General features: G+C 40.6%; 1 long non-coding RNA gene across 2 annotated transcripts in view; it reads left to right on the top strand.

The window, feature by feature from the left end:
- The window catches only part of LOC132382465 (uncharacterized), a 46,339-nt gene that overhangs the window by 22,681 nt on the left and 2,092 nt on the right, over positions 1–21,566 (top strand). For both annotated transcript variants that reach the window (XR_009508323.1, XR_009508322.1), the window contains exons 3-4: positions 10,532–10,630; positions 11,025–11,128. This is a non-coding gene — a long non-coding RNA (uncharacterized LOC132382465). The remainder of the gene's footprint in view (positions 1–10,531; positions 10,631–11,024; positions 11,129–21,566) is intronic.

The following is a 21,566-nucleotide window of genomic DNA, read 5'->3' as shown; positions in this document are numbered from 1 at the left end:
AAATACTCTAATGAAGGTGTAACCATGATAGACCAGATTGATAATAATCTTGCTTACAAAATGTGAACACTGGAATGAGGATTGATATGATAAAATAGAAGACGCTCGAGATATTTAGGTGAGGTTGAATATATGGGGAGAAAAATATACAGTCAATATTTAAGGTGAATGACTCTTCATCAAAGCTGGAAAATGGAAAATAGATGTACTTTAAGTTGTAAAGTTGAGGAGTGGTGGAGAGAATAGAGGGAATGTCTGTGATAGAGTGCAATCTAAGGATACTTAGGGCACAGAATTGCTTGTGTTAAAGTGCTAGTAGATGAATAAGAGCTATTAGAGAAAGAGAGAAAAACGGCAACATACTGGAACTGAGTAGCAGAACATAGCACTGATTTGAAATCTGAATTAGAAAAGAATATAAACTAATATAAAACAGTTGTGGAGAGAGATAAAATGAGTTAATTTGGAGGAGAAGGATCTTACATTCATTATCCTTTAGAAAGACTACATGAGTGTGGCAGATATTGCCAATATGAAGATTTCTAAAGTTGACGGGAGGTTAGACGAAATTGGAGTCTAGAGGGAAGAAGACTAAGAAATGATGTCATTGAGTATGTAGGGAACTAACCAGTGAGGTTCAAGATTTTAGGAAGCAATTCCCTATGCTACAGAATATAACTGAGTCAAATCTAGCACAGCCTCAGACCTACTTCACTGTGGCTTTTAGAGCAGCTGATGTTGGCCACTAGAGATCACCAACCAAAGCATGAGAGAATAATTATTTTTTCTCTATCACAATTTGATAATTTTTTTGTGAAATTGATCAGCTCCTCTGCTATTGTCTTTTTCCCTCTCCTGCCCCAGGAGTGACCAGTCTAAGGTTTCTGCTTATGAAGCAACCTATCTGATATTTGCTGTTTTCCTCGGTGAGCTGCTTGTGGAATACTTAGATAAAACCTGAGGACCTACCCGAGGTTTCTCTTTTTAGTGATGAGGCAGCTTTTGTTTATAAATTGCCCAAGGAGTTACGATATTGAGAAGGCATACTTCAGCTTCCAGATTGGGCCCTGCCATTACCTGTTACCTTCAGCCTTCTGTTGAATGGAAAATCAGTTTTGGCAAGTGTGTCTGGCACTTCTAAAACTTAATATGCTAGACAGTTCTGAAGCATTAGATCGAAGTGGTCATGAATGATACCACTGTGGGTGTTTCAAATGTCTGTGGTTAATGGTAGGTGTAACATGTTGAGGCGGTTTGTGTGAATCTATTAAATTCTTTCAGTTCTGGAGAAATGTCAAAGGGTCCGTACTACAGGTTGCTACTTCATAGCCAATCTTCTCACACATTATTTTCGTTTGTGACCTCCCTCATCTATTTAAGTACATGGTATCTAAATCACTTTATTTCTGAATCTCATCCACCAAGACTGTTGTATCTACCTCGAGGCCTTTCACCACGTGACATTATCAAATACATCACTTGATAAAACTGACCAACTTGCCAGGCAGCACCGGCTGATCCAGTAGGAGTTTTCCAACCAGTCTTCAGTTTGAGTGAAGCATTCTTGTTCACCAAAGAACACGAGCAACAGTATGGGGCTTGCCTGTTGTCTTTCCTCCATGCACACTGTTCGCCTTGGCTTATTAGGAAACAGGAGCAGGTGTAAGCCAATCAGCCCTTCAAATCTGTTACACCATTCAGAAAGATCACAGCAGATCCGGTCTTAGCTTCAACTCTACTTTCTCATTCCTTTCCTGTGTTCCTCAACTCCTTCATAGTTTAAATATCCGTCAGTCTCTACTTTTAATATATTCAATATCTTTGTTTCCACAGCACTCTGAGTACAGAATCCCAGGGTTATGACAAACACAGAGAAGAAATTCCACCTCATCTCTGTCTTGAATGGATAACCCACTTATTCAGAAAATGTGCCCCTGGGTTCTGGATAGCCTTTGAGTATCTGGATTGTTAATCCTCTTAGTCATGGTGTCTTCAAGTATGACAATACAGAAATGGGCCCATTTAGTGCATGCACCTGAACTTCTACCTAGGCCTATCTACTTTGAAATGGACCATATCCCTCCAAACACTTCCCAACCATGTACCTATCCAAATCTCTCTTAAGTGTTACAATTGAATCCACATCTGTGACTTCATCAAGCAGTCTGTTCCACACTTACACCAGTATAAGTCCTACCCTGGTCTTTATAATTTTTAATAAGATCACCTTGTGTTCATCTAATCAGTAAGGAGAAGCCCAACCAGCTCAAGCTCACTGCATACTTCAACCCTTTTATCCTAGAATTCAACCTAATGAACTTTCTTTTCACTGCCTCCAATACATGAATTGCTCTTAAATATAAAAACCATGGCTATACACAGAACTTCAAATTTCATCTCAATGAATCCTGTAAAGTTGCTTCCACATTTTTGTACTGTATGCCCTTTTCAATAAATACTAACACACCATTACTCTTTCCAAATATTTGCTGTACCTGTATCTATCCAAAGTTCAAAGAAAATCTTGTTACGAAAGTACTTATTTGTTACCATATGCAACATTGTGATCCATTTTCTTGTGGGCATACTCAGCAAATGTATAGGTTAGTAACTATAAAAAGGTCAATGAAAGATCATTGTGCAGAAAGCAACAGGCTGTGTAAATGCAAATATAAATAAATAGCAATAAATAATGAGAGCTTGAGAAAATGAGATAGAATCCTTAAAGTGAGATCATTGGATGTAGAAACATTTCAATCATGGGGCAAGGGAGTGTAGTTATCCCCTTTTATTCAAGAGACTGATGGCTGAGGGGTAGTAACTGTTCTTGAATCTAGTGGTGCTAGTCCTCCTGAGGCTGTTATACCTTCTATCTGATGGCAATAGCGAGAAAACACCATGACTTGGTTGGTGGGGACCTCTGATGATGGATGCTGCTTTCCTACGACAGCGTTTCATGTATTTGTGCTCAGTGGTTGGGAGGGCTTTACCTGTGACATACCAGGCTGAGGCCACTACCTTTTGTAGGGTTTTCCATTCAAAGACATTGGTGCTTCGGTACCAGGCCGTGATGCAGCCAGTCTGTATATTCTCCAGTACACATCTATACAAGTTTTAGATGTCATGCTGAATCTCCAGAGACTCTTAAGGAAGTATAGGTTCTTCAGGAGTAGAGACTACCTCAAGAGAAGTAGCCCTTCTCCTGATGTTTATCCATATCCTGAAGTCTATAACCTTTAGTATTATATGAACATAGAGTTAGATACCTTTTTGGGGCAAAATATTTTAGTCTCACTCCATATAAACTTGCTTTTTCTTCCAAAGTGTTTAACCTCACATTTCCTTGCATAATACCTCATGTCTCAACTTCATATCCATTTGCTTATCTTAAGTATCTCCATTTGGCCCTTCTCAGAAACCACCAATCTTTGTAACATCAGTAAACTTGGCTGCAGAGTACTTGGTTCCTTCATTCAATCATTAACATAGTTCTGCTGTGTACATACATCTACTGATGCCTCTGGACACATCTTTAGTGATGTTCCTGGAATCATTGGGTGTTTCAGGTCTTTCAACATCATACACTCTCCTCCAGGTGACCCAGCTGGGCTGATCAGACCCCAGCTTGTGTCCAGGTGGCTAGTTACTTATAACTCCATGGCTCCCCTCTTTTGAGCCACAGCCATCTTGAGGCCCTCTCTGCCGCATCGGTGGTACTGCGGATGGCTCTCCTCTTCCTCTTTCCCTCGATTCCCAAATTGCCGTAGGCTCTGGCTAAGGAATAGACTGTGAATCCCCTACAACCAACCTCCACTGGGAAACACCTCCCAGTAGCGGAATAATTGTTCAGTATGCAGTAGATTGTAATTAGTAGTTGACAAATTGCTCGGTTTGTGACCTGGATGTATGTCATTTCCGACACACTAACAGATTTATTTCAGTTTCTCCAGGGTATTTTCTTTCAACTCTGTGAAACTCCTGGATAATTCAGTAGGATTAGCAATGCCACCCCCAAGCTTCATGCCCACTCCTGAGTAACTCTCTCTCTTGAATTCTGAGCCCTTTTAAAGTCTTCTGTATAATAAGCAAAACTCTTCAATAGAAGTGGGTGTGTGGAAACAGTAAACACTACCTCTGAAAAGTTAGTTTTCAACAGCACTTTTGTGCTAAGTATGTAGCCGTTCAGTTTGATACCTCCGGGTAAATTTAATCCATAGGAAGCTTTAAATAGCCCCCAACCTATTGGCTCAAAACCAGATTAACAAATAGGCAAGTTTAATTAGTTCATCATCCACCTAAGTATTGTTTTCAATCTTTCACCACAATAGCCCCAATGGGATTAGACCAATATTTCAAAGTGACAGAAGAACCACGCTTTTCTGCTGGTCTTCATTCTCCCGATTTCTCCACAATTATCACACCTTCTGCTGACATGACTTTCCACACAAGAGCTACTGTTTTCCTTTCCCTCTGGAATTGCTGACAGGGTCCTAAGCCATGTTTGTTCTACCTCCTGTACTTCCCTTTGCTATAGATGTGGTACATGAAGTCTATATTGGATCTCAAAGCATTCCCTTCACCCCCACTTATTGTCCAGTAACCTATTTTTCCCTACATCAGGGGTGGCCAACCTTTTACATTCCATGCATCAATTTTTTCACACACGAGTTCAGATGTGCCATACAACTCTTGTACCCCCATTCAATTCTTGTAAAAATATGTTAATATAGACATATATAGCATTTTACATGATATATTCATTTAATGTAAGAATAAGATAAACATTACTTACTTTAGTTAGACTTTTAACAAATATATTTTGTCTTTATTTTACATATATATATATTGTTATCTGTGGAATTCTCTGCCACAGGAAAAAGTTGAGGCTGGGTCATTGACTATGTTTAAGAGGAAGTTAGTTATGGCCCTTGTGGCTAAAGGGATCGGGGGTATGGAGAGAAAGCAGGTACAGGGTTCTGAGTTGGATGATCAGCCATGATCATACTGAATGGTGGTGCAGGCTTGAAGGGTCGAATGGCCTACTCCTGCACTTATTTTCTATATTTCTATGTTTCTTTTGATTTCTTCCTTTTTCTTAATCACATATTCTTTCTGTAACTCAGACCCCAGCACTAGCTTTAGTTTCCCTTCTATTTCAGTCTGGTGTTGTGTTTTATAGTGTCTATTAAGATCATGTCTTCTATTATGTGAGAAAGTGTTTTCACAAACAATGCACAACGGTTTTCCTGATGGACCCACAATAAATAAGAACTCAATTTCCCACCGTTCATTGAATTCAAGCTTACTATCACTTTCTGTGTTTCTTCTGCTCATTTTCTTTTGCACTGTGATGGGTAACAGAATGTAAAAAACAAGGCTTAATTTTTAAAAAGGTACAAAACTGCAAATGCTCACAAAGGAACAATTGAGGGCAAGAATAGGATGGTTTGTCAGATGAATGGCTAAGAAACTGGTGCAGAGGGCAGGATTTCAAATTTCTGGATCACTGGGGTCTCTTCTAGGGAAGGTATGACCTGTACAAAAGCGATGGGTTACACCTGTACCCAAAGGAGCCAAATATCCTTGCAAGCAGGTTTTGTCAGGAAGGACAGGCAGACGACAGGGCAAAATTGCAGTCAGTGGGATGAAGAGCAGTGTAAAAGGGGGACAAAACTGAAAAGGGTGACAGATAGAGGACTGAAGGTGTTATATTTGAATGCACGCAGTATACGGAATAAGGAAATGATCTTGTAGTGCAGCTAGAGATTGGCAGGTATGATATTATGTGTATCACTGAATCATGGCTGAAAGGAGATTATATTTGGGAGCTTAGCATGCAAGGATACACATTGTATCAAAAGGACAGGCAAGTGGCAGACGGGTTGTTGTGGCTATATTGGTAAAAAATGAAATCAAATCCATAGAAAGAGTTGAGATAGGGCTGGAAGATGGAGAATACTTGTGGGTAGATTTAAGAAACTGCAAGAGTAAAAAAGACCCTGATGGAAGTTATATGCAGTACTCCAAACAGTAGCCAGGTTGTGGGCTACAAATTCCAATAGAAGATAGAAAAGTCATATCAATAGTCAAAAGTCATTACAATACTCATTGGAGATTTCTATATGCAGGTAGATTGGGAAAATCAGCTTGGTGCTGGATCCATAGAGAGAGAATCTGTAGAATGTCTACAAGATGGCTTTTTAGAGCAGGATGTGGTTGAGCCCACCAGGGGATCAGCTGTTCTGGATTCACTGTTGTGTAAAGAACTGGATTTGATTAGGAAGCTTAAGATAATGGAACCTTTAGGACACAGTGATCATAATATCATTCAATTCACCCTACAATTTGAGAGGGAGAAGCTAAAGTCAAATGTATCAGTATTATAATTGAGAAAAAAGAATAACAGAGGCATGAGAGAGGAGTTGGCCAAAGTTGATTGAAAGGGAACACTAGCAAAGATGACAGCAGAGCAGCATTGGCTTGTGTTTCTGGGAGCAATATGGAAGATGTGGGATAGATACATCCTGAAGAATAAGAAGTACTCTAAAGGCAGGATGGTGCATCCATGGCTGACAATAGAAGTCAAAGCCCACATAAAAGCAAACAAGAGGGCACATAATAGAACAAAAATTAGTGGGAAGTCAGAGGATAGCAAAATTTTTAAAGGCAGCAGAAGACAATGAAAAAAAGCCATAAGGGGAAAGGGTGAAATAGGAAGGTAAGATAGCCAGTAATACCAAACAAGATACCAAAAGTTTTTTTTTCAGATATATAGTTAAAATGATACGAGAGTAGTTATTGGGCCATTAGAATATGACGCTGCAGAGATAGTAATGAGGGACAAGGAAATGGTGGTTGAACTGAGTAAGTATTTTGCATCAGTCTTCACTGTAGAAGACACTAGTAGTATGCCAGAAGTTCAAGAATGTCCAGAGGACAGAAGTGAGTACAGTTGCTATTACTAGAGAGAATGTGCTTGGAAGCAGAAAGCCCTGAATGTAGATAAGTCACCTAGACCAAATGGACTACACACCATGGTTCTGAAAAATATAGCTGAAGAGATTATGGAGGCATTAGTAAGGATCTTACAGGAAACAATAGATTCGGACATGGTTTTGGAGGACTGAAAAATTCCAAATGTCACTCCACTCTTAAAGAAGGGAGGGAGACTGAAGAAAAGAAACCATAGACTAGTTAGCTTGACCTCAGTAGTTGGGAAGATGTTGGAGTCAATTGTTAAGGATGTTCTTTGGGGGTACTTGGAGGCACATGATAAAACAGGCCAAAGTCAGCATGCTTTCCTTAAGAGAAAACCTTACTTGACAAATCTGTTGGAATTCTCTGAGGAGATAACAAGCAGGATGGTCAAAGGAGAATTGATGGATGTTGTGTACTTGGAGTTTCAGAAGATATTTGACAAGGTGCCACATAAGAAGCTGTTTAACAAGTTAAGAGCCCATGGTATTACAGGAAAAATGCGAGCATGGATAGTGCATTGCTGATTGGCAGGGGGCAAAGAGTGGGAATAAAGGGAGCCTTTTCTGATTGGCTGTTGGTGGCTAGTAGTGTTCCACAGGGTTGTGACCGCTTCTTTTCACATTGTACATCAATGATTTGGATAATGGAATTGATAGCTCTGTGGCCAAGTTTGTGGACAATATGAAGATAGGTGGAGGGGCAGGTAGTGATGAGGAAGCAGAGAGGCTGCCAAAGGCCTTGGATTAGGAGATTTCACAAAGAAATGACAAATGGACTATAGTGCCTGGAAGTGTATGGTCATACTGTGGATGTTGTATATTGTAATTGTGTTATTTATTGTGTTATTTGTGTTATTGTAATTGTGTTATTTAATATACTGTGTGATGCATCTAGTGTGCTAGAATTGTCACTCTCACTTTTAGCTTACAGCACTGCCTAAATCTTTCCCTGCTAGTACAGACCCTCTCCTGCAGCAAGCCTCATGTAGTGCCTCCTCTTTGGCAACACACAGAATCTAATCTTCTTTCAGATTCATGCTGAACTACAGAGGACAGGGAGGAGGTCTGGCCCCTATACCCCACATAGCACACAGGACACGCCCTGGGGCTCATGAACCAGATCCCAGCTATGGGTAAATTGCCCCATTGCTTTGTGGGCAGCCTCAGGGGAGATGAAGGTAAGGAGAATAAACCCAGACAGCAAATCCAGAGTGGAGCCACCGAAGGCAGCTGGATGTCACTGCAGCCAAGCTAGCGCCAAATGTATTGCTTCATTAGCTTTCCTTTGGACTTAGAGTGGTGAGGCTGAGAGGGGGGATCTTAACGACTGGGCATCTCAGGATCTCTAAATCTTCTACCCAGGCTTGTGATGATGATCATCGCTCCCATTGTCCTTCAAAACAGACAGATGCCAACCATCATTGAGATGCATCCTCTTTTGAGCTGGAGTTTACAGCTAAGCAAGGAGGAGTGTTGTGTGTTTATTTTTTCAATAGTATGTGAGTAATTGTGTATATTTATTGTTTGATTAAGCATTCTTGTTTGTTTCAATAATTAATTATAGGTTATATGTAAAATATGTTAATTGCATATATCATCATGCTACCAAGTGATATAGACATGTCTCGCTTAAAATAAAGACAAAATTACACCTGCATTTTGGCCAGTATGGGTTGGTTGGGCTGAATGGCAAGTTCTTATGTCATATATTATCTACCTCAAAGAGCTTTGGATTCTAAATCGTAATGGGTATTCAAGCTCGAAATAGATTTCTGATGAATCAAGGGTTACAGGAATTATGGAGTAGATGTCAAAATCAGAGTAGTCATAGTCTTACTGAATGGTGCACCAGACTACATGGCATATTCAGCTTATTTATATTTTTATTATGTTCATACGCTGACGAAATGAACTTTCATTTTGACACCACAAACCTTCATTTTCATCAAAAGCTACTTACAGTGCCATAAACAAGTATTCAGCCCCCAACTGATTGTTAACATAAATAAGTATTTCAGCCATGGAGTTTGATTAATTCAACTGAAAATATTTATTTGTCGACCACAATCTCCTTTTTTTCTGCAGTAAAGCCTAAAAAACAGAGAAAACTGTAAAGTAAACTGTAAGTTCCAAAGTATTCATTTCCCTTTGCTCAGTACTTAGTTGGACCACTTCTCGCAGCTATAACAGCCAGTCGTCTTTATGGATAAGTCTCTATTAGCTTTGCACAAAGTGATGGAGCAAGATTTGTCCATTCCTCCTTGCAAAATTGCTCAAGCTGTGTCAGGATAGTTGGGGAATGGCAGCAGGCAGCAATCTAGAGGCCTTGCCAGAGATGTTCTAACAGGTCAAGGTCAGGATTCTGAATTGGCCACTCAGGACATCAATTTTCTTCATTTGAAGGCACTCATGGTTGCTTTGGCAGTGTGCTTTTGGTGTGCTGAAAGATGAACTTCCGCCCAATTTAAGCTTTCTGGCAGAGGTTAGCAGGTTTTTATCCAGGATCTCTCTGTATTTAGCAGCATTCATCTTTTTGGCTTCAACACTACCACTTAGTGTTGAGGCCAAAAAGTTCCACTTTAGTCTCATCCAACCACAAAATCTTCTTCCACATCTTTACAGTATCTTCTAAGTGACACTTTGCAAAGAGTTCCCAGATAAAAACCTGCCAGTTTCTGCCAAAAGGCTTAAACCAAAGAGGAAGTTTGTCTTTCGGAAGGATAATGATCACTGCCAGAGCAATTATGGAGTGTCTTCAAATAAGGAAAATTGAAATCCTTGAGTGGCCCAGTCAAAGTCCTGACCTTAGCAGAATTGAACATCTCTGGCAAGATCTGAAGTTTGCCATTCATTGCCAATCCCCAACTAAGCTGGCACAGCTGGTGCAACTTTGCAAGGAGGAATGGGCAAATCTCATCTTGCAAAGCTAATAGAGATTTATCCAAAAAGACTACTAGCTGAAATAGTAGTGAGAGATGGTTCAACTACGTTCAAAGCAAAGGGGGGATGAGTACTTTTGAACTGCTAACATTTCAGTTTTTGAATTTTTAGTTTCTCATGCTTTACAATTTTCTCTGCTCTTTTGGCTCAAATGTGGAAAAAAGGAGCAGGTGATTCACATGCAAAAATTCTCAGTTGATCAAATTCCCTGGTTTCAGTACTCATTTATGTGAACCAAGGGTTGCGGGCTGAATACTTTTGCAGGGCGCTGTATGTGGTCAGTTTGCTAACAAATTCCAATTATCGAGGCTGGGGGTAGAGTTATTCACGTACACTCTGTATGTAGAAGAAAAACCCAAGTCAGTTTATCAAACTAGTATAGATGATATAAAATAGTTTAGAGGATAATATTTCCAACGATTTCTGTGGTAATAGCTGATTAGTAACTTTTTTTTGATTTTCAGGTCATGCTGTTGTAAACAGGGCATACCTGAGCAATTTTCCACATCCTCAGGAGGGACCAATGACTTAATTCTCCTGGACCACAGCCAATTCCTATAGACACTGAATCTTTGCAATGTTCATTACTCTCACCAATTTCTTGATCATTGCAGGAAGTGAATCATATTGCCGAATTACTGTGATGTTGGAGATAACAGGAAGAAGCAAAATTGGATCGTCCATTCATGCATCTCAATCAAGTACACAAACATGTAATGGGAGATCTTTTCAGTGATTTTTAAATATATGAATCCATTTATAAAAATGGATTAGAATTTCAGCAATAATTATACATAAAGCTAACTCCGTCACAATAATTAAATAGTATATGAAAAGAAATAAATATTGTTAATTCAAGAACATTGATAATGTGAACGCAAATTTGTTCACAAACATATTAGGTAAAAGTAGGTATTTCTGTGCTCTGCAATAAGGGACTGATAAAGCTCTTGTTGTTAAAGTTGCCTTCTTTGGCTGAGGAATGGAACATCAAGCATTGATTATTTTACAGATGTACTGCCATCACTGCAGGCTAGATCACTTAATTGGTTTAAACCACAAAAAAATCTAGCTTTATGTAACTTCCTTTTCATTTTATTTCCAAAGTCTTTGTCTTTCACATGAATGAGAAAAAGCATTCATCAAAATAGCAAGCTCTGAAGTGAGTAGGCAGCATCCAACCTCTTGGCTCTACAGATAACTGTGGAAAGGTGAGTCATAAGATATTGCTGAATGTACCTGTGGTGACTCAATGAATAATGTAGATGCCTGTACGTCAGGAGATTGTGGGTTTAAGTTTCAGACGCAGGATGTAAGCTGGGCTTTGTGTAGGATGATGGTTTCAGTACAACTCATATACTCTGGATTCCTCAGCGAAGTTTGCTCTGCTACAAAGGCGAAACACGGCAGATGATGAAAATCTGAAAAGTAAATTGAAATTTCAGCAGGTCAGGCAGGATGCATCGAGATGTACTGATTCAGGTCAGTTCTCTTTCTTTAGAAATGGAGATGTTTAGAGATAGACAAATTTTACAATGCTGAGATACATCATGGTCTGGTATGGAGACACCAATTCTGGAATGGAAAAGTCTACAAGATGTGCTGGCTACAAGCCAGTCCATCACAGGCAAAAGCCTCCCTACCACTGACTACATTTACAAGGAGCACTGCCACAAGAAAATAACATTCAGCATCAAGGGCCCCCACCATCCAGACCATGCCCTCTTTTTGCTACTGCCATCAGGCAGGATGTACAAGAGCCTAGGGTCCCACCACCAGGTTCAGGAACAGTTATGATCAATCAACCATTAGTCTCCCAAATCAGTGTGGATTATTTCACTCACTTCAACACTGAACTGATTCTACAACCTTTGCCTTCACTTTCAAAGACTCTGCACCTCATGTTCTCAGTATTATTTACTTATTTCAAAGGTCTAAGGTTCATTTATTATCAAAGTGTACAGCTTTGAAATTATTCTTCTCCAGATAGCCACGAAACCAAGAAAGAAAAGAACGGCAGCATGAACATCTACCCCCAAATCACCCTTCCTGCACACAAAAAAAACAAAAAAGATCAGGCAAAAAACACAGAATACTGAAAAGACTGAAAAAGTCCAGAATTCCCAAGTCCACATCCAAAACGCAGAAAACCTGGGCAACATTCTCCCTCTCCGTAGCAGATTGATCTCCTCAGTGATAAAAAAGCAGTCTCCCCTCACTGTAGCAGAGCAATCGCACTGGTGGTAAAAAAGCAGTCTCCCCTTTCCGTCGCAGTGATAAAAAAGCAGGCAGGCAGCAATTCAATCTCCTTCATTGCTATAGTCGTCAAATAATGGAAGCTTTAATCAGCAAAATGGAGTCAAACATCAGCTCGTAGCCTTCTTGCCCCGAAGTTCCCGGATGCTGCCTCTGACTCCCGGAATCCCCTCAGGGTCTGCAGAGTGCAGAAACACCAAAATGACCTTGTGCACATTGAATGGCATCAGTCTTCGTTTATGGGTGGTTTTTCATCAATTCTATTGTATTTAGTTTCCTGTAAACGCCTGCAAAAATGAATCTCGTGTTAGTAAGTGGTGACATATACACACGTTTGCTTTGACTTTGACTTTAACCTATTCTCTCTTCTACCTGCATATAGTTTTCCCTTATTTTCTACTTTGCTGCCCTCTTTTCTCTCCACATCAAAACTTGTTCATCTCCGACTAACTAATGAATGGCTGTTAATTGATTGCTCATTCTGTTTCTCTCCAGAGATACTTCCTGACCTGCTAAATATCTACAAGATCTTTTTAAACATTTTTGTGGGTGCTCTTTGTTGTTCTCGCCATCAACCAAAAAGAAATTATTTAGTTGTTATCACTGCTGATTGTAGAGTTTCTTCTTACAAATCTGCAGCAGTTTTTCTCGTAACATTCATTATACATTCAAAGTACTTTTTTGGGTTATAGGAGATGTCCCAGGGTAACAAAAGAAGCAGTGATAATTGTAACTTCTTTCTTCATGATTAACAGCAAAATGTTTGTAAAACTAATTCTGAAGTTAATGCCCACTTTGATTTAATATCAATTTTGGATTATCTTAAAGCAATGAAATTAGTTGTAGCAATCTTTCAAAGTCAAAGTTCAAGTTTATTCTAATATGCACAAGTATATGTATGCAGAGGAGCAATGGAGCTCTTACTTGCTCTAGCAACAAACACAGAGAATCAGATAAGCAGAATTCACAAGAAAATCAAATTAAACAAAAATTATACTCATTTTTTGTAAGAACACAATTAGAGCAAAGAACACATAGTCCATTTTATTGCAAACTGATCATAGTGTTATCGTATTGGAGCGTGGCCTAGTGGATAAGGCATCAGTCTAGTGATCTGAAGGTCACTGAGGCAGTGTGTTGTGTCCTTGAGCAAGGCGTTTAACAACACGTTGCTCTGCGACGACACCAGTACCAAGCTGCTTGGGTCCTAGTGCCCTTCCCTTGGAGAACATTGGTGGCATGGAGAGGGTAAGGCTTGCAGCTTGGGCAACTGTCGATCTCCCATACAACCCTGCCCAGGCCTGCGCGCTGGAAACCTTCCAAGGTGCAAATCCATGGTCTCACGAGACTAAAGGATGCCGTCTGTAGGTTTCAGTGAAATGAAATGGAAGGAATGGAAGGACACAAGGTTAAAAAAAAACTCTGATCAGTTTCACTAACTCATCGAGCAGAAATTGAAATTCTGGGGGTCTTGAAGTCAAATATGCTTCAGAGCCAGACCCAGTTTCCTCCCTTCCAGATATGCTCTGTTCCTGGACATATTTCTACTGCTCTCCAGGATCTCATGACCATAGTTATTCTCTACTGATGAGCTTGGATGCTTAAGGACTGGGAGTAGATTATGCTCATTGGGCCCTCCAGAGACAAAGAGGCATTAGGCACAGAACCCCTCAGTTCACACAGTCCACATCATCCATCAACCATGCATTTACAGTGAACCTACACAAATCCCATTAGTTATCTCCCCCATGTTCCTATGAAATCCCTACAGATTTGGCTGCTCACATGCACACTAATGGTAATTTACCATGGCCAATTAACCTGCCATTCTGTATCACCTTGGGGTGATGGAGGAAACTGGAGCAGCCACATTAAACCCATACAGTCGCAGGGACATGCGCAAGCTACACACGGAGACCTCTGGAGATCAGGATTGAACCTGGATCTCCGGCATAGTGAGGCAATGTCACAGTGCAGCCCTGATGATCATTTGGCATCAACACATAAACTGTCCTCTCCCAAGTCGTGAAGTTGGTTTGCAATTTGTGGCCAGTTAGATCTAATTTGTCTAAGAGGAACTTTTAGTTAAAACTAAACTATATTAATTTTGAAATTGTGAATTATTTGGTTAAGATAAATTATGTGTCAAATTCCAACTAAGTATTGTCACAAATGCTGAATATTCAGAGTTTTGCACATCCAGTAGTTGATACTTGTGCATCTGTTAACACTGACAACCCTAAAGGCAATTTTTCAGTATTGTTTATGTCTTAACATGTACACTTTCATTCTATTAAGCACATCTACATGAAATGCTGTCATGGGAATGCAGCATCCATCATCAAAGATACTCACCACCCAAGTGATGCTCTTTTCTCACTGCTGCGATAAATTAGAAGGTACAAGAGCCTTAGGACTCATACCACCAGGTCCAAGAACCCCTCAACCATCAGGCTTTTGAAAAAAAAAGGTTAACTACATTCCTCTACTGAGATGTTCCCACAACCAATGATCTCATGTTAAGCACTTTTATGTTGTTATTTCATGCTCTTGTTATTTAATGCTATTTATTTATAATTGCATTTGCACATTTTGTTGTCTTCTATGCTCTACTTGATCTTTCATTGATTTTGTTATAGATTGGCTGAGAATGTCCACAGGAAAGGTAATGTCATGGTTGTATGTGGTGACATATATGCACTTTGAAGATAACATTTACCTTGAACTTTTGACTTCTATACCTTTCATATCAGTCTTTGTTGAGTATAATTCAAACAGATAGTAAACATGACATGCATTTAGAAACAAGGATCTGGAGTTGGTGGTGGGGAATGAACTGGGATATCGATAAGTGAGGGGGAGCTCAGGAGGTTATAATCAGAGAAGAAAACCATAAACTAGAATAGAAATGAAAATCACTTTTAATCAATGTGGAAAATCCATGCTGAACCTACATTGAATTTAAAGCCTTCTGAGGTTCAAAGTCCATTCAGTTGCCTCCAAATACACTGAGGAACACATCAGCTGTATGTTAAGATAAATAGGATTAATGATCCAAGTTAAAAACCCTATTAAATGAATGAGGCTGTTAAAATTAATAATGTTGTGGCAACCCACTTTCTGCGCAGGCAAACCGGCTCACAAATAGCCAGAGCGCGTGGAGAGACTTTGGTAATGCACCTCTGATGTCATTTCTGCCCGGAGAGGGCGGGCGCTAGGGATTAAATGCCAGCGCCATGAAGTTTGAATAAACTATATTCGAAACGACTTACCAACTGCGTGTCGTTATTTCAGCGCTGTGTGTAGCACATCGCTACAGTGTGACATTTTAAAGCTGTGAAATAAAGGTTAGAGCTGTTGCAGAGAAGTGAAACTAAAAGGTGAATTTCAGAAGTGATCAGCATATCAGACATTGTCTGTGGAGACAGAAAAATGGAACTCATATCAGAGATGAATAACCTTTCCACAGAACAGTTACAAATCGTAACAGTGAGTTACCTACAACTGTTGAATTTAGTGTAGTGTTCTGAAGGGTACAATTTGCCCAAATGAAGGATAAGGTGCTGTTTCTCAAAATTTTGGCCTTATTGAAACAAGGCAGAAGGACACAGAGAGGTCAGAGAACAAACAGGCTGAAGATTTAAAAAGGCGGGCAACAAGGTCACACTTGCAGACTGAGTAAGTGCTTTCTACTAACTAGTCATTGAATCTGTAATGTTGAGTTTACATTGCGATCACCAAATGTATTGCAGTTCACTAGACTGGAGGAAGTGCAGGTGAATCACTACTGCAGCTGAGAGGATTTTTGGGACCCTGAATATGGTAGCAGCAGGGCAAAAGAGTTGGAGTTGGGAAAGTGTAGGGAGGTGTGGGCCAAGGAGTCACAAATCAATAATGAAGACCTGCTTTCTCTGTTTGTATCAGAAGTAATTACCCATCTGCAGTATTAACCCAGTTTTTCTCATTGATGGACAGTGGCTGATGTGCTAGCTCTTCCATTATTCTGTTGGTTTAATTTATTTGCAGCAATTCATTAATCTGTCAATCAGAAGCTTCATAAATAGTATATCAACTCTGGTCTTGTCACATCAGGGACATTACCACCGTCTATATATCCTTCCTGCACTATCATTGTAACTTGGAGCACTTTTGTGTTCTCGTTTTCTTGCTTCTGAATTCTAAAGAAGGGTCTTTGACCTGAAAGGTTAACCCTATCTCTACTCCCTAAATGCATGTCATATTATTACATTGTTACTAAATGCAAGTCATATTTACTATCTGTTTGAATTCTGCCCAACAAAGACTGATATGAAAGGTGTAGAAGTCAATTAACTTGAGTGTTTACAGGTTTTCCTGCTCATGTTTCAGATTTTCGGCATCTGTGGTTTGATCATCTTCAATCTCTTTAACTATGTTTCCAGTTGTCTTCATGCAAGCTTGTTCCCTTACTTCCGTATTGTTGCTCCCAGAAACTCCAGCAATTGCTGCTCTGCCATCATCCATGTTAGTGTCCCCTTCCAATCAACTTGGGCCAGCTCCCCTCTCATGCCTCTATAATTCCCTTTACTCCATTGAAATACTGATGCATTTGACTTTAGCTTTTCTCTCTCTCAAAATGCAGGGTGGATTCTATCGTATTGCGATCACTCTCTCCTAAGGATTCCTTTACCTTAATCTCCCTAATCAAATCCAGTTCATTACACAACACCCAATCCAGAATAGCTGATCCCCCAGTGGGCTCAACCACAAGCTGCTCTAAAAAGCTATCTAGTTGGATTTCTACAAATTCTCCCTCTGAAGATCCAGCACAAACCTAATTTTCCCTATTTACCTGAATATTGAAATCCCCCATGACTATTGTAACTTTCCCCTTTTGATATGATTTTTCGAACTCCTGTTGTAATTTGTAGCTCACATTCTGGCTAATGTTTGGAGGTCTTTATATAACTCTCATCAGGGTCATTTTACCCTTGCAGTGTCCTAACTCTACCCACAAGGATTCTACATCTTTCAGTCCTATGTCACCTCTTTCTAAGGATCTAATTTTATTTTCTTACCAACAGAGCCACGACCTCTGCCTACTTGCCTGTCCTTTTGATAAAATGTGTATTCCTAGATTTTAGGCTCCCAAACGTAATCTTCTTTCAGCCACAACTCAGTGACGCTCACAATGTCATACCTGCCAATTTCTAACTGCGCTGCAAGATCAAATACCTTATTCCGTATACTGCAATCAAATATAACGCCTTAAGTCTGTACTTATTACCCTTTTCGATTTTGTCCCATTGTTACACTGCAACTCATCTGACTGACTGCAATTTTGCCCTATTGTCTGCCTGTCATTCCTGACAGTCTCACTACATACTGCCTCTGTTTATATACCAACTGCCCCATGCCCAGCCCTATCACGCAGTTTCCCGTCCCCCTGCCAAATTAATTTAAACCCTCCTCAACAGTTATAGCAAACCTGTCCACCAGGATATTGGTCCCCCTCAGGTTCAAGTGTACCCTGTCACTTTTGTACAGGGCATACCTTCTCCAGAAGAGATCCGAATGATCCAGAAACCTGAAACCCTTCCCACCTGCACCAGTTCCTCTGCCACGTGTTCATCTGCCAAATCATCCTATTCTTACCTTTGCTGGCATTTGGCACAGGGAGCAATGCAAAGGTTGCTACCATGCAGGAACTGCTTTTCAGCTATCTACCTTGCTCCCTAAATTCTCTCTTCAGGACCTCCTCCCTTTCCCTACCTATTTCATTGCTGCCATTATGTACCAAGACTTCTGGCTGTTCAAGCTATCCCTTTAAAATGCCATGGACATGATCCAAGATGGATCCATGATCCATGATCCATGCTGCCCAGATGGCAGCATCCATCATAGGTTGTATTGTAAGAGTGGCCTCATCACAATGGTGGAGGAGACCATGGATAGATATATTGGAATGGGAAGTGGAATTAAAATGGGTGGCCACTGGGAGATCCCGCTTCTTCTGGTGGACAAAATCTACGTACTTGGCAAAGTGGTCTCCCAATCTACATTGGGTCTCACTGATATACAAGCGACCACACTGGGAGTAGATGAAGAGACCACAGGTCTCTTCACCTGGAAGGTGTCACCTCACCTGGAAGGACTGTTCAGGGCCCTGAATGGTAGTGAGGGAGGAGATATTAGGGGCAGGTGGAGCACTTGTTCCACTTGCAAGGATAAGTGCCAGGAAGGAGATCAGTGTGGAGGGACGAATGGACAAGGGAGCTGCATAGGGCGCCATCACTGGAGAAAGCAGAACATGGGGGGAGGGTGGTGGAAAGATGTGTTTGGTGATGGGATCCTGTTGGAAATGGTAGAAGTTTTGGAGAATTATCTGCTGGACACAGAATGGTATATCCAAAGTGGTATAGTTATTATTGAGGCGGAACAGCCACAGGGGTATCTACACCACCTGCCAGTTTCCTTTTGCTCTCCTGACAGTCACCCAGGTACTTGCCTCCTGCAATTTAGGGGTGATTACATGCCTATAACAGAGATCCCTGGCAATGACTGATTCCAGGTGCAGAGGAACAGCAGACTCCCATGTAGAGAATGAAACAAGAGGTTGTACATAGGAATACCGACAGCTCACTGGGGAAATAATTGAGCGACACTGCAAGACAACTCATTCTCAACACAGGGACTCTGCGGTGAGCCCTAAACAGGAGTCCACATTAAATAATCATAGAAAGCGGAAACCCTGGTCAGTCACAATCAACGTGACAAGATTAATCAGAAAGCACAAGGGCTTAACGACTCTCATTATAGTAAATACGGGTACGCGAGAAACCTCGACGCCAACGGTCTACAGCACGTTGCAAAGGCCCACAGGACTCATGACACTCCCTGTAGCTCCTACCTATCACCTTCTCTGCTGGCAGTGATGGTGGTGCAGGTACAATAGGGTCTTTTAAGAGCTTCTTAGATAGGTTCATAGAGCTGAGAAAAATAGAAGGCTAGGCACTAGGGAAATTCTAGGCGGTTGCCCGGTCAGCACAACATTGTGGGCCGAAGAGCCTGCTTTGTGTTGAATGTTCTCTGATTCCCATATGATCCAAAGATCATTGGGCTGCAGCTCCAGTTCATCGACACATTCTCTGAGGAGCTGCAGCTCAGTGCACCTGGTGCAGATATGGTGCTGGTGGTCTTCCAGACTTCCCCCATCTCACATACACACAGCAGACCCTGGAACCATCCTCAACCTCTAACTCTGTGCCAACAGACTGAGAATGAACAAGCAGAAGCTTACCGTTTTTACTCAACAGAGGGTTCTCCACCGTCTTATCGCTGTTCCCATCGTAACCCCAACCAGCTACCAGTTTTCTTCACATTTATCTTTGTTTTCTCAACCCGGACACTTTCCCCAATCACTGTGATATACATTCCTCCCATCGTCTCTCCCAATGTTCACTAGCACAGTCGGGTTCCCCAGCTCTGTCCCACTTCCTATTTCCCCTTTCATACATTTTACTGACCTCTCAACAATATCTATTGCTTTCCTACAACATATCTCTATAATATGGAAGGAATATTTACCAATAATCAATTCAATTCACATCTTAATGATAATGGATTTGAGATGACAAAAATGCCATTATCCTGGTACCCAAGAAAACTAAGGTAACATACCTTAATGACTATGGCCTGGTGGCGCTGACATCCACTATTAAGAGGTTGGTCAAGGCATACATCAACTCCAGCTACCCAGACAACCTTGATCCATTGCGATTGAAAGGTTCACATTTGACACCATCTTCTGACTCTACACTCTGCAGCATCTGGACAGTCAGGGCACATGTGTTAGACTATTGTTTATTGACTACATCTCTTCATTTAAATCTATAATTCTAAGCAAATACATCTCAAAAGCCCTAGACCTGAGTCTCAACACTTCCCTTTCCAAATGGATTCCTTGACTTCCTGGCCAACAGACCGCAATCAGTAAGGATAGGCCATGATTATCCTCGAAGCTGGTGCCCTACGAGGTTGCATCCTCAGCCCCCTACTCTATGTATGACTGCATGGCCAGTTTCTGCTCAAAAGCCACCTACAAGTTTTTAGATGACATAGCGATAGTGGGCCGAATCTCAAATTAAAATGAGTCAGAGTACAGGAATGAGATAGAGCTTTGTAACATGGTGACGTGGCAACAGCCTTTCTCTCTATGTCAGCAAAACAAAAGGGGAAGGGGGAATGGTGCACATGCTTCTGTTTACATCAATGGTGCTGTGGTCAAGAGCATTCAAGCCTTACATGAACATGACCAATAATGTCTTAGTCCAACAATGTTGATGCCTTGGCCGAGTAAGATCACCAGCTCCTCAGGAGATTAAATAAAATTGACATGTTCCCTTTGATCCTCACTGATATTTTATTGATGCCAGAGAAAACATCCTATCTAGGTACACTACAGTTTGGTACAGCAACTGCTCTGCCCGAGTTTGCAAGACAGTGCAGAGTTGTGGTCACATCATGGAAACCAGCCTTCCCTCTGATTTTACTTCTTGCTGCCTCAGTGAAGTAGCCAGCATAATCAAGGATCCATCCACCCACTCTGAAAATTCTCTATTCTCCCTTTGGGGAGAAAACAAAAGCTTGAAAGCACATATCACCAGGCTTCAGGGCAACTTCACTCTCACTGTTATAAGACGACTTAACAGTCCCCTAATACAATAAAATGAACTTTTAACCTTACAATCAGCCTTGTAATGGCCTTACAACTTACTGTCAGACTCCACTGCACTTTTGCTGTAACTCTATCATACTATTTTGTATTTAGCTATTATTTTCCCTTGTACTACCTCAATGCATTTTTGCAGTAAAATGAGCTGTATCTCGGTACACGTGAATGAATTTATCCATTTACTACATTGTAACAGCTGTCGTGCATCTGCATATAACATAATACACTGAGCTTCAAGTGTGATTGTAACAGATTTGCAAACCTCAGCTGAAGCCATGTTTGGAGCGCACAAAAGAATCACAATCAAGTTTATTATCACCGTCATGTCGTGACGTTTGTTGTTTTGGTGGCGGCAGAAGAACAGAGCAAGACATAAAAAGATACTAAAAGTTACAGTGAATAAATAAATAGTGCAGAAGTTGAATAGCAAAAAGTAAACACGAGATTCTGATGAAGGGTCTCTGTTCTGTAACTTCAAAACATTAAACTAATGCAAAGGACGATACAGGAGTCTGAAAATCAGCATCAGGTTTAATATCCTGGCACTTGACATGAAATTTGATAACTTAGCAGCTGTAGTACAATGCAGTACATGATAATACAGAAAAAATAAGTAAATCTATTACAGTAAATATATATAAGTATATTAAATAGTTAAATTAAAAATAGTGCAAAATCAG

This window comes from Hypanus sabinus, chromosome 28, assembly GCF_030144855.1.
Source record: "Hypanus sabinus isolate sHypSab1 chromosome 28, sHypSab1.hap1, whole genome shotgun sequence".
NCBI classification, from domain to species: Eukaryota; Metazoa; Chordata; class Chondrichthyes; order Myliobatiformes; family Dasyatidae; genus Hypanus; species Hypanus sabinus.
Note: the sequence above shows the minus strand (reverse complement) of the source record. Positions and strands in the feature narration are given on the sequence as shown.